Source organism: Musa acuminata, chromosome BXJ3-4 (genome assembly GCF_036884655.1).
Source record: "Musa acuminata AAA Group cultivar baxijiao chromosome BXJ3-4, Cavendish_Baxijiao_AAA, whole genome shotgun sequence".
Lineage (NCBI taxonomy): Eukaryota > Viridiplantae > Streptophyta > Magnoliopsida > Zingiberales > Musaceae > Musa > Musa acuminata.
In genome coordinates, this window is record NC_088352.1 from 24,465,629 (window position 1) to 24,478,471 (window position 12,843).

Consider the following 12,843-nt stretch of genomic DNA (forward strand, 5'->3'; position numbering starts at 1 on the left):
CCTAAGTTATTTCTTTGATTTTTCTATTTCTTTTTTTGTTTGATTGTGTCCAATCTAATACATTTCTATCTTTGATTCTGAAATCAAGTATAATGATTTACTTACGTGTGTAACATTATAAGCTCAACGCAAGCTTTCAGGACGCTATATAAATATATACTCCATTATTTTTTTATGATTATTTAAATATTATATAAATAAATAAGACATAGTTGATGTTATGTGTATTTATCCTACAAACTGCATAGACAGTAAATAGTACATATATACACCCACATTTGGACCAAATACTAATCAGTCACTGTTTACAGTCTGATTACTGAATGATTGATAACATATAAACACTTATGATAACAGGGCATACACAGAAGACGATGAAAGGACACCTAATCTTTTTACAGATTCACGTAACTGATACAACCGAAACGTCATCCAGATCCGCATACATTTCGCCAAATAACAACTTGATACTCACATCAATAGAATACGAAGCTCTAAGTTCAGAGGGCAAGTAAAAACAAAAAAAAAACCCACAAAGCACCGTTGGCAAAGACATGCTTAAGGGAATAAGAAAAAAGTACCAGGATGCATTTGCTATACCAATTGAGGACACTGATACCGAGAAATTGCTGAGGTTTATGTCCCTTTCATCAACAATACTAAGCAAAATGAGTACCTATTCTGTTGTATTAGTCAAAAAAACAGAACTGAGCACCAATCCGGGTCCTAGAAAATTTAATAACCAAGACGCCCAGCTTCTGGAGGTTTCTTGAAGGTACAAAGAGGTAATCAGATCACCATGTTTCTAGTCTCGTCACATGAAATTAGATGCAGACAGCCTCCGCCTCTTCCCAGAGCTCATGAGTCATACCTGCTCAAATATCCACCTCACTGTTCATGTCTTTATCCAGCATTTCCGGGTCTACCTTTTCCCCCATCAAATTCCTCATTATCACCCTCGTGCTGGAAAAACAAAATTAAAAGACCAAAACAGCATATAAGATTCATGATTTAGAAAACAAACATGAACAGCTAATAAATAATTAGAGAAAATGATCATTTATAAAACAGATGACGGAAGTACCGCAGTAAATTTCATCTCTGTATATAAAATGAGAGGTGTTACAAGAAAATATATAAAAATATATTACAAAAGCAATTGTCCTTGCAAGTTCAGAGAAAATTAAGTAGACATCTAATATAATATCTAGAGAAGATAAGACCACCACATATGAATAAAATAGAATCAATATAGTGTCATTTCCACCAGTTCTGCACATATAAAATAAACATTCGATAACTGAATTCATCAAACTAGCTAAATAAAACCTATATAGGAAAAAAAAATGGACACAGAATTCAGTTAACCAACAGAATCTGTAGGTATGAACAAGGGTTGAAATTTCACCTGCTTGTATGTTTGTTGCGTGACTGGAGGTGGTGGAGGCATGTTAGTAGACTTAGTCACATAATCCACATCATCAATTTCAAAGACCGCTCTAGTTTCTATAGTTCAGGTTTCTCATCAGGTTCAGTGGCCTCTATAAATTCCTCTGCAGGAGCAGCCATACCAGTAAACGGAAGGAATGTTGCACTTAAGAACTCTTCCCCTGTTGGTTACAGATGTAGCTTGAACATGCTGAACTAAATGAAGAAAAACTTACAGGAAGTACATTTTAAAAGATTTATTTTAGAAAAGAAAATTAGATCTTCAGCAAGAAGGTTTGAGAAAACTATTTGGAGACTTTTACCAAATAGCACTACAATCTTTAACAGTCAAGAGAACCAATCAGATCTAACACTATTTTGGTCATGATCGCAAAATTTTCTCCATGTAACAAACAAGCACTGCAGCAAAAACCATGAAATATTTCAAGACATGCAAGAATAGTGAATAGTTGGACATAACCTTATTCAAAGAGGCAAAGGTAGAAGAATCAATTCTTCCTTGTTTGTGATTGTAGTCCTCTACTGCTGACTTATTTTTGGTCAGGATTGCTTTCGTTCAATCAGTTCCTTTACTGATAATTTCCGACTGATAGGCAGGTCCTTCAAACCTTGGAAGTTTATCAGGTTTAAATATCACATCTGGATCTCTCTCTTTCGTGAAATCCCTGTGACAACCAGGTGATTGCATCCAAAGAAAATAAGTGAATTGTACCAACAGAAGCACTATACAACAACAATTAAAATTAAGAAAAATGTTATTCTCGAGATTGTATATAAAAGTCTAGAATAAACAATCAACAAAACAGAAGTTTTTCCTAAGATTGATTATATTTAGTTAATTTCAGTAACCAGAAAGAACTTAAGTGATCACTTATCAATTAAGATAAAGAATATATGCAGCATGTAATTCATGCTAGTGCTGTGAGGTAGCTAAGGAAATAATTTGTCTGTCAAAAAAACTGAAAAAATCCCATAAACCTTCCACATCATTAAGCAAAACAATTTGCTATGATGTACTTAAAGAATATAATTTCACTGTTAGAGGAGACACCAAAAATCCCAGAAAACTTTCCACATTAGAAAGCATAACAATTGCAAAGTTACATGCTACAGTTGCTACATAGCATAGCTAGAATACAACGAATATCAGGCAGAAGATAAAGTGTGCTGTAAATGATGCAAATAATAAATGTACAGAAGAAATAAAAGCTAACAGATCCTAACATCTATATATGAAAAACAGATTCAAGGATGACAAGAAAAACAAATTAGTCAAACAAATCACCACAAACACTACTAGAAAGTACAGTAACAGCAATAATAATTTTAGATTACCAATTTAAGTTCTTTGCTTGTGGCTGGATATTCAAGTGATCTCTTCTTGATTGATAACATATTACTCATATGATCATATTTTTTTTATTTCCCGTCATCATTAGGATCTCCATCACTGGTGACAATGATGCTTGGATCATCTTCGTTGGCATAAGTTCTTAAGGTATCTAAACTAAGCTGATAACCAATCTTCTGTAGATGGGTTTGCGACCTGTAAAATTGATGTCTCGTCTCCATATTCAGATGCTTAAAAAACAAGGTGTCTGCTAAGTTCAAAACAAAAATGATAAAGAAAAGCAGCCTAGTGCCAGATGCTCCTGCCACTGCATGTCCGGGGAGGGAAATCTGATCCCTCCACATGTAGAGGCTGCTGTCTATACTGTTAGAACATGCAGCACCCATGTTGCGATGGAGCAACATTCCCTTGTCATGGGCCAACCAAGATCAAAACAGATGCAAGCCAATAAAATGAACAAATGCTATAACATTTCTTATTTCCACAAACAACATTTGCCTTCTTAACTCCTCCTGTGCTTTTATATACCATCCATGAGCTTTAATGAATTTTTTAATCTTTGAAGTGATCCTGCAACAAAGTTGATAGAAAAATTAAACAAAAAACATAAGGCTCCTCACAATCAGATATAGACACTATGCTCCTGTCCAAATTTATATTACTGGTTGAACTTGTAACCTTCTACAGTTTTCTTGCTCTTTGTTAATTTGTGATTCAAGCTCCTCTATCTGACTAAAAAGCTTGTATGCTTCATCAGCCTTCTCATCCAAAAAGATCTGTAGACAGAGTCAACACCAAGAAAAAATGACTTGCACAGAATTCAACAATGGAAACAAATGAGCCAGGTAATTCACATTGGGTGGAAATACAGCAGAAACGGAGTGAATCCGGATATGATATCCAAATTATACTCGACCATATGCCTGTAACCTAGACAATAGAACATTTCTGGGGGAAGAAAAACAGTGCATGATGCAAATGCCTCGCTTCCTTTTTGTGTTCAAATTTGATCACAGGTTTTCCATTCAAGTGTCATCAATTGCGAACATACTTGTCACCATTCCTCGACTTGGATGGTGGAGTATATCACCACTTGCATTAACTAGTGCATTCTCCCATATTATGGTGGATGACCCCTCTATGAACTGTATAGGCATGAATAGCTAAACGAGACTTTGGTACATTATGATTAGTCTAGGATGATTTCATGGTGATTGTAGCCTATGTTGCAGGGCCTCGTTGCCCTTCCCCCTGTCTCGTTTAGCTAAACGCCCTGCTTCAAACTTCACCTCTAACCTTGTTCATGCAACCTCTGTGGAATAAACTCAAGTCTCTGACCATGGGTCTCAATAATGAATACAGTATGTCTTTCATCAGCTTCTGGAATGGCAATAAGATCAAAAAGAGTCATAGGAGATGGTTTGAGTGTCGTTCCTTTCTTTACTGGTCAAATCAGCAAGCAATCAAGCAGACCAAGTTCTAGAACTAGGGAGTCCTGCCTAAAGCCCAAACCTCTTCCCGATGGCAGACCAGTCTTGATTGATGGCAAACTCTTGGTCTCGATTTTACGAAAAGCCCAACTTGGACCACTTCATAGCACCTGTGCTACTCTATAGTTGGGGTCTTTAGCAAGCCTATTGATAGAAATGAATCATTTATTCCTTGCCATCATTTGGCGCATTATTTTACAATTAAATACAACCACTCCTTAACACTAAAGGTAGTACGTGCCAAATCTTTTCCTGTAAAATCAAGCATTCTACAATCTCTTATTAAGCTTTATTGCCATCACAGGCTGCACTCAGCCTCCTCAAATCCATTCAGCATGAGCAGCCTATTGTTCGATTCCATAAGACATGGAAATTGTGCAAATATGGAAAAAGTACAGTTTCACTTCAACTTGGTAATTCTCTCCATATTAAATCTTCAATCTTCGAAAACAGTGACAACCAAGTGTCAATATTTGCTGTAATATCATAGACTTCTCATGATTCAGCATGGAGACCTGAAGGTGGATCATGTGCAAGCATCTAGTATGACACTAAAATAAAAGGAAGAATTAAAGAAAATCAGTTACAATCAAAAGTTGCAATATAACTATGGAAGAGTGAAAGCTGGATATTTTCAGAAACAATGCTGAATATCTAAATCCAATCAATCTGCATGAAATACTCCCTCTAAAATTCCCATCACATTTACTTAATTCAACAAGATGACAAGGAAAAAACATGTCTGTTTGCAAAGGAAAAAAATTAAGCCCTCCTGTATAAAACACCATCAGAATTATTTAATTAAGGGTCTGTATTATTGAGAAACCCCACCCTAAACTCATTGAGAATGAAGAACTCCTTAGCATAGGCCTCTTTTCCTTGAACCTAGTAGAGGAAAGAGAGATCAAAGAGAGACAATAGGACTCTCTTGATTAATTATATAGCAAATGAAAATTTGGTATAAGGTCAAGTACGCAATCAAAGATGAGACTACTTCAGCCAAGGAGAAGAACCCTAGTGCCATATAATAGATAAGAATCACCACTCTTACTCTCCAGTATATCTTTACAATCCATACATCACATTGTACATGAAGCAAAAATATGCATTAGTTCTTTAACCATACCACGACCTAGAACGACGAAAAACTAGTGATGGAACCAGTGATCACCAAGCTAGATGATGCTTTTTTCATATATAACAAAGCTGAAGCAGTGACAGTAATTATGTATGTGCATGTGTCCGACTGTATAAATTCATAACATAGAATGTTAACATAGTGCTACTGTATTGGTTTAATATGTGCAGAAATAAATGAGACTGTAGTAAATAGCAAGAAATATCAGTCAAAATAATTATCATCCATAGTATGCAAAAAGTGATTGCCTCAGAACTCTTAAAAAAAGACCACTTAAGCCAGTTGCCATGTGAATGAATTAAAGATGGAGATGAAAGAAGAAAAATATTGGCAACACTTCAAAGATGAATTATAACTTACCTCAAGTTGGGATTTATGGTCATCAAGCATCTCAATATCTAACAGAATTTGCCTTATCTGCATGAAGTTTTATAAGGGAAAGAAAACACCAGAAGATGGAAGAGAAAACAACCAGCAGTTATAGAAGTATTATGACAGTATACAAAAGTATATCCCAAACCTGCTCTTCAAGGCCATCCTTGTCATCATAAGATGAAGCTTTCTCTTCCCTTTTCCTATCTTCAGGACCATCAGAAGCTTCAGAGCTTTCAGAAACATCACTTTCTCTATTCATGTGCTGCTTCTTCCTATTCCTTCTCTCACTGTAAAACCATAAATGCAACACCAGAAAGTAAACCTAAATATGTCAAGTAAACAACAAATGGAGGTCACTAAATATTGGTATGCCTTTAAGCTTAAGCCTAGATATGTCCTAGAAAGCCACAAAGTGCATCCCTTTCTCCATTAGCCACCTCAAAAAGATTTATCACCTTTAGATGTTAACCAAAATGGAAAAGACAACCAAACACAGAGTTCAAATAGCAAACATGGATTAAAGATCAATAGGAACCAAGTTGCCAGCAGAATATAATTCTTTCTGGAAGCCAATTTACACTCTTGTTTCTCTTTTTCTGTTGTTTTTTAGGTCCTTTCCAAGAAGATGTCTAGGACTGGCATCCCACAGAATCTTTTTGGTATCAAACAACTTTTTTTTCTTTCTAAGATCCATTCAGGTGGGGTATTAAAATTTTGAAATATTTCAAGGCTAATTGACTAATCTATTAGATTGGCATAAATGTATGAATTTTGTACAAGATGTCTTGTTACTCCCAATGCATATTAACATATGATCTGAGACAAAGATGGGTAAAAACATAGCTTTTCTTGTTTTTTGACCTGGGAAGAAGCTGTTAAACAACTCAGAAAATACTAGAGTCTCCTTAGAGCTAGAGTGTCCTTGTCAAGAACTTTACAACAAAAAGTATGGGGAAGAAACACAAACAGAAAATGATTAAGCAAAAGTAGGAGGGAAATTCATTTCGTTAAGGGGTGTCTCAATATCATGCTTAAAACCTTGCATCCCATGATCCCACATCATACACCAAAAAAACCACAATCACTAACATTATAGGTCTATTCTTATCAGGAATTAGACACACGTAGATCTGAATCCAGACTTCTAAAACTCTAAATTAGTTTTTTCCTTATAAGGAAGAGGCTGAATTGTGTTTCTTATAAAGAATCACAGATATTGCCAATATAAATCATTCATATATCCATCAGGCTTAGGTGCCTAATTTGATGTGACTCAAGTTGTATCAAGATGTAGGTTTTTGTCCCATTTTTAATCCTCTTTGTGTTCTCCCATAACCAATTTCTTGATTTTATTTTTTTTTCATGTTGTACACCTGTTATCATCATCTTCTTGCTAATATAGCAAGTCTTTGCTGATATTTACTGCCTAAAAACAACCATTTAAGTGCTATTTCTCTTTTAAGTAATCCCTTAGCCCATAAGTTATCCTTTTAGTATCGGAGGCAACAAAAAGGTTTTGGATGGACATCAGCTAGTATGGAAAATATTATGTTTCTGTGTAGACAAGATTAAAAGAAAGTTTCCCATAAGTTTGAACAAGATAAAAGGCAACTTACCTTCTCTGGATAGGTGAATTCGAAAAGCTAGAGCCTGCAAGTAGTATTCCATAATAATAATGAGAAGGAGAAAAGCCTAATTATCAGTATGCAAATATGAAAAAGGTTACAAAGATATACGTATATAACAGAAAACAAGTCATCACAAAGGTGAGACCAGTAATGAAGAAAAAAAATGAAATACAAAAAGTTCATGATAATGCTCACCTCTATCATGATAGATTGGCTTTTGATACTGGAAAGTTTGGTGAGCCCTTGCATCTCTACCAGGGATGCCTTCTGTCAAGTTTATCTCTCAAGTCCCCACTTCTATGATTCCGTCGACCTACAACCAAGAAAAATAAATTTTAAACAACAAAATAGAGTTCTATACTCTTCTGATACCAAGCTTAAGATCCGTGGTAAATGGAGAATCAATAAATTCTTGTCAAGCCTACCATCACCATGAGCAATACGAGAAATTCAATAACGAATAATTATTGGTTCCTCAACAATTGCAAAAGGCCACCGAACATACAAAGTAGATCATAAAATTAATAGTTGCAATACCATGTAAGGATCTTAGATCACTGAGTGAATCCTTCGAATATTTCATAAGTAATCAATAAGATTTATTGTAGATGCCTTCTGTAGCTAAAGAAACTATGAGCAACAGAAATTGAGAGATTTTCCACTGCAGAGCCATTGACACAGTAAAGATAGGACCTTCCATCCAGTATAACCATGCTGATATGTCCAAGAATCATCCCAACATATACCTTCTCTAACTATATAGAAAGACCATCAATAAGGATCCAATTGATGAAACTGGATACAGAATGCATCAAATCAACTGTATGAGTCATCAATTACTCTTGCTGAAGCTGCTAACAATGTAAAGAGTGTCACATGCAGAATGGTGCAGTAAGTATGCAGCAAACCTAGCAAATGTGATCCCTTAGATATGTCTTCATTTAGTCATTATCAACATCATGGCACCAATTGTGAGGCTAGAAAATGCGGATGTGCCATTCTCCAATTGCAAGTGATACTAAGAAGCTGTTTGGAGGTTGATAATTTGTTCCATTATACTATAAAAAGGAAACCAAGAATTATGGCAGATATTCTATATAAACTTTACCTGAGAAGATTTTGGATCAAGAAATAAGAAGCTAGTTTTCATCTGCAGGCAATTGAACTGAGTTTCATCATTTTCCCAGAACAAATAGAATTGATATCATACAATGCAGCTTCAAAATAGAGTAAACCAAATGAATCTAACCGAAAAAGGTGTATCCCGAATATTCTTATAAGATATTATTTGAAGATTTCTCAAATCAAAATTCAATCAAATTGAACCAGACTAAATATGTGCCAGTGATGAAGGTTTTTATCCAGCAGCTTTTCTGTTATATTTGTTATGAATATATTTTTCATCTGACCTCCATTTTCTACTGATTTATTTCACAGACTAATTAAATCAGCAGAATTGATTCATATGTTACGGCGTTCAAGTAAGTTTCAAGCAAGAAACTGAGAAGCTAAAACCACCTAATGTGAAAAAAAAAGGGAAAATCTTTTTGGGGGTGGACAGGAAGGGAAAACCATATCGAATGTATAATTGCATCACTAAAATGTTCAAACACCAACTGGTAAAGGTTCACTGAAAGAAGTCTTTTGTTGACCATTAGATGAGGGTAAAGCTTAACATCATATATTAGTTAATTGGATCCGTAGCTATTCAAGCAATCAGTAATATCATACATGTCCGCCCATGACATGTCAAGCACAAATACTTGTGTAGTTTGAGACACAAGTAATTCAAACTTTTTGTCATATCAATAAATTCTATCAGCAATCGCTCCATGACGATATAACCATTCTTTAAATATAAAACTATAGTTTCAATTACATAAACATAGAGAAATTGTGCATGAAAACTGATATGATTAGCAATTTTATGGAAAATTCGAAGTCAATGTTGCACCGAGTAAAGGTATCCGAACATCAAAAAGGCATCAGAAGGCACAACGATTTCACCCTTACCTCAATTAATCACCGAAAAGAAGCAGCGAGTTAGATAAGAGCAGTATTATCGAACTACTAGACAAGTAAGAGTGTAATTCTACCAACATTCGTGGAGAAAAAAAAGGAGAGAAAAGGAAACAACCCATAGATCGGAACCTTTAGTGATTACCATTGAAAGATCCACCGAAGCGGCAGATCTCCGCCTCACCATGGGCGAAATTGCAGCTATGGCGAGGGCATCGATGTTATAAATTGTTCAAATTAAAAAGAAAAAAGAATTTCGTTTCAAAAGATTTATCTGAAAAGGTGTTTTCTTTTATAGTTATTTTAGTAGTTATTTTTCAAAGTTGGTGTCTTTTAAGAAAATATCTATAAATAGATATTTGAGTGTAAATTATTAAGACATCTTTTTCATATTCTTCTTCTTTACTCTCCAAGTGATTAAATTAAATATTCTCTAATTCCTCTTTGAAGATTCTTTATTGTTTGCTCAATACAGATCTTCTAAAGGCTTATCATATCCACTAAAACTATTTGCATCAAACTCATAGCAATCTTGTTGAGAAGAGGGTACAAATATCGTTTTTAGGAAAGTGTTTATACACGTTTCAAGCCTAAATATCTTTCTTAAAGTATTCTTGATCTTATGTTTGTTATTTGTTTCCATAGTGTTTTTATCCTCTTCTTTATCGTATTTTCCCAACAATCTAAAAACGATATTTGTGAGTTTATATAAATTCACTATGGAGGCTACAAATATCATCAAATTATTGAATCAAGATTTTGTTCGTTTGGATCGTTTTGATGGAACGAATTTTACCCATTGGCAAGACAAGATGAAATTCATGTTGACTGCTTTGAAGATCTTCTATGTGCTTGATCCAAATCTTCAACCAATTCTTGATCCAACCGATGATAACACCGATGAAGTCAAGGCTGAACAAAAGAAGAGAATCGAAGATGAAGTCATGTGTAAAGGACACATTCTCAATGCTCTTTCAGATAAGCTTTATGATCTTTATATGGTAAAATCATCTGCAAAAGCAATTTGGAATGCTTTGGAATTCAAGTATCATGCCAAGGAGGAAGGTACAAACAAATTTTTTATTTCTAAATATTTTGATTACAAGTTTATGGATGACAAGCCAATCTTAGCACAAGTGCATGAGTTGCAGGTCAGTGTTAATCAATTGAAGGCTGAAAAAATCGAACTTTCTGAACCGTTTCAAGTAGGGGCTATAATAGCCAAGTTACCTTCATCTTGGAAAGGGTATAGGAAGAAGATTTTGCATGACTCCAAGGATATCACTTTGGAGCAAATTCAAAAACATCTTCGAATCGAGGAGGAATCGAGGATGAGAAAAAAGAGTGAGAACTCTTTTGGGAATATAAAAGCAAATGTTGTGAATATAAAAATAAATGTTGTGAATATAAAATGTTGTGAATCATTTTGGCCCCAAAAGGGATCAAAGAAAATTTAAGAAGCCAAAGAGTGAAGGTTGTTTTGTTTGTAGAAAACCTGGTCATTTTGCTAGGGATTACAAATTTAAAAAGGGTCAAAAACTGAAAGTCAACTCCATTGAGGGAGATGATAATATAATCGCTATGGTCAGCGAAGTGAATGTCATATTTGGCAAGGTTTCTGGTTGGTGGTACCAAGGTTCATTGTACCGTACCGTACCGACGTTTCGACCCGGGCTCGGTACGGTACGGTACCGGTGTATCGGGCGGTACATCAGGGCGTACCAAGCGATACGCCCTGGTGTACCAAATATTTTTTTATTTTTTATACAGTAGCAGTGCTACAGTATATTACTGTAGCACTGTAGCGGTACCGGGTGATCCACGTACCGATAATCTGTCAGACCAGTACGTACCGCCCGTATCGGGCGGTACGCTTCAGTACGACAGACCTTGGGTGGTACGATACTTGTGCTACCGTCCATGTTTGCTATGATAAGGCACTCTTCAAGACTTACAAATAAGTCACAGAAGGGCAAGAGATTCAAATAGGAAATAAAGTTCATTCTAAGATGATTGGCAATGGAAATGTGGAACTTACTTTCACTTCGAGTAAGAAAGTCACTCTTACTAATGTTCTTCATGTACCGGATATGAGTAGAAATTTAATAAGTGGGAATCTCCTTAGCAAACCTAGAATTAAATCTGTATTTGAATCCGGGAAGTTAATTCTATCCCGTAATGGAACTTTTGTTGGAAAAAGTTATTCCGCTAAGAGAATGGTCAAATTATCTATTGTTGACAATGATTCTAAATTTAATAAAGATGTTGCTTCGATTTATATTATTGATTCTTATTCATTATGGCATGATAGATTAGCACATATTGGAACTAGCACTATTAGAAGAATGGTTAAGTATGGTTTAATAAATTATTATTTTGATGATCTTAATAAATGTGAAATTTATGTTAAATCAAAGATAATGAAGAAATCATTCAAAAGTGTTGAAAGATATACTAATTTGTTAGACTTAATACATTCTGATATATGTGAATTAAATGGTACATTAACGAGAGGAGGTAATAGATATTTCATTACTTTTATAGATGATATGTCTAGATTCACATATGTGGACTTATTGAAACATAAAAATGATGCTTTTAATGCTTTTAAGGCATATAAAGCAGAAGTTAAAAATCAATTGGGGAAGAAAATTAAATCTTTAAGAAGTGATAGAGGAGGAGAATACTTTCCTAATGAATTTAACTTGTTTTGTGAACAACATGGCATAATGAACACCTAAGCAAAATAGATTAGCAGAAAGAAAAAATAGAACTTATCTAGAGATGATTAATGTTATGTTGTTGCATGCTAAATTATCTTATAATTTGTGGGGAGAAGCTTTATTGGCTGCATGTCATATCTTAAATAGAATTCCCTCTAAAAAAATATATATAAGATCTCTTTATATGAGTTCTGGAAAGGAAGACAACCTAACATTGGTTATTTTAAAGTGTGGGGGTGTCTTGTATATTGTAAAAATAATGATCCTTAAAGGATAAAATTGGGACCTAGAGGAATCAAATGTGTATTTATAGGCTATGCCTCAAATAGCAAAGCATATAGACTTCTTAATTTGGAGTCTAATATCATAATAGAATCTCGATATGTGGAGTTCTTTGAACATTTATTGACTTCAAGTAATAATGTTCATCCTCCAACTAGTGAAGAATCACTAGTGGAGACATCTCAAAAGGTTGGTAAGCAACCTAATATTCCTTTGATTGGACATCAATCGAGTTCACAAGAGGTTGGAGAGCAATCTCATAAATTAAGAAGAAGCACTCGTGTACGAAAAGCAAAAATAATTCCTCTTGTTTTACAAGTGGAAGATGATTCATTCACCAAACCTCTTACAAGAGAAGTTGTAAGATCAACATCAAAATGGATGGGGC

At 34.7% G+C, this 12,843-nt stretch overlaps 1 pseudogene; it reads right to left on the reverse strand.

Moving 5' to 3' along the window:
• Positions 1 to 367: 367 nt before the first annotated feature.
• On the reverse strand, positions 368 to 9,637 carry LOC135636372 (zinc finger CCCH domain-containing protein 13-like; annotated as a pseudogene).
• Positions 9,638 to 12,843: the final 3,206 nt, after the last annotated feature.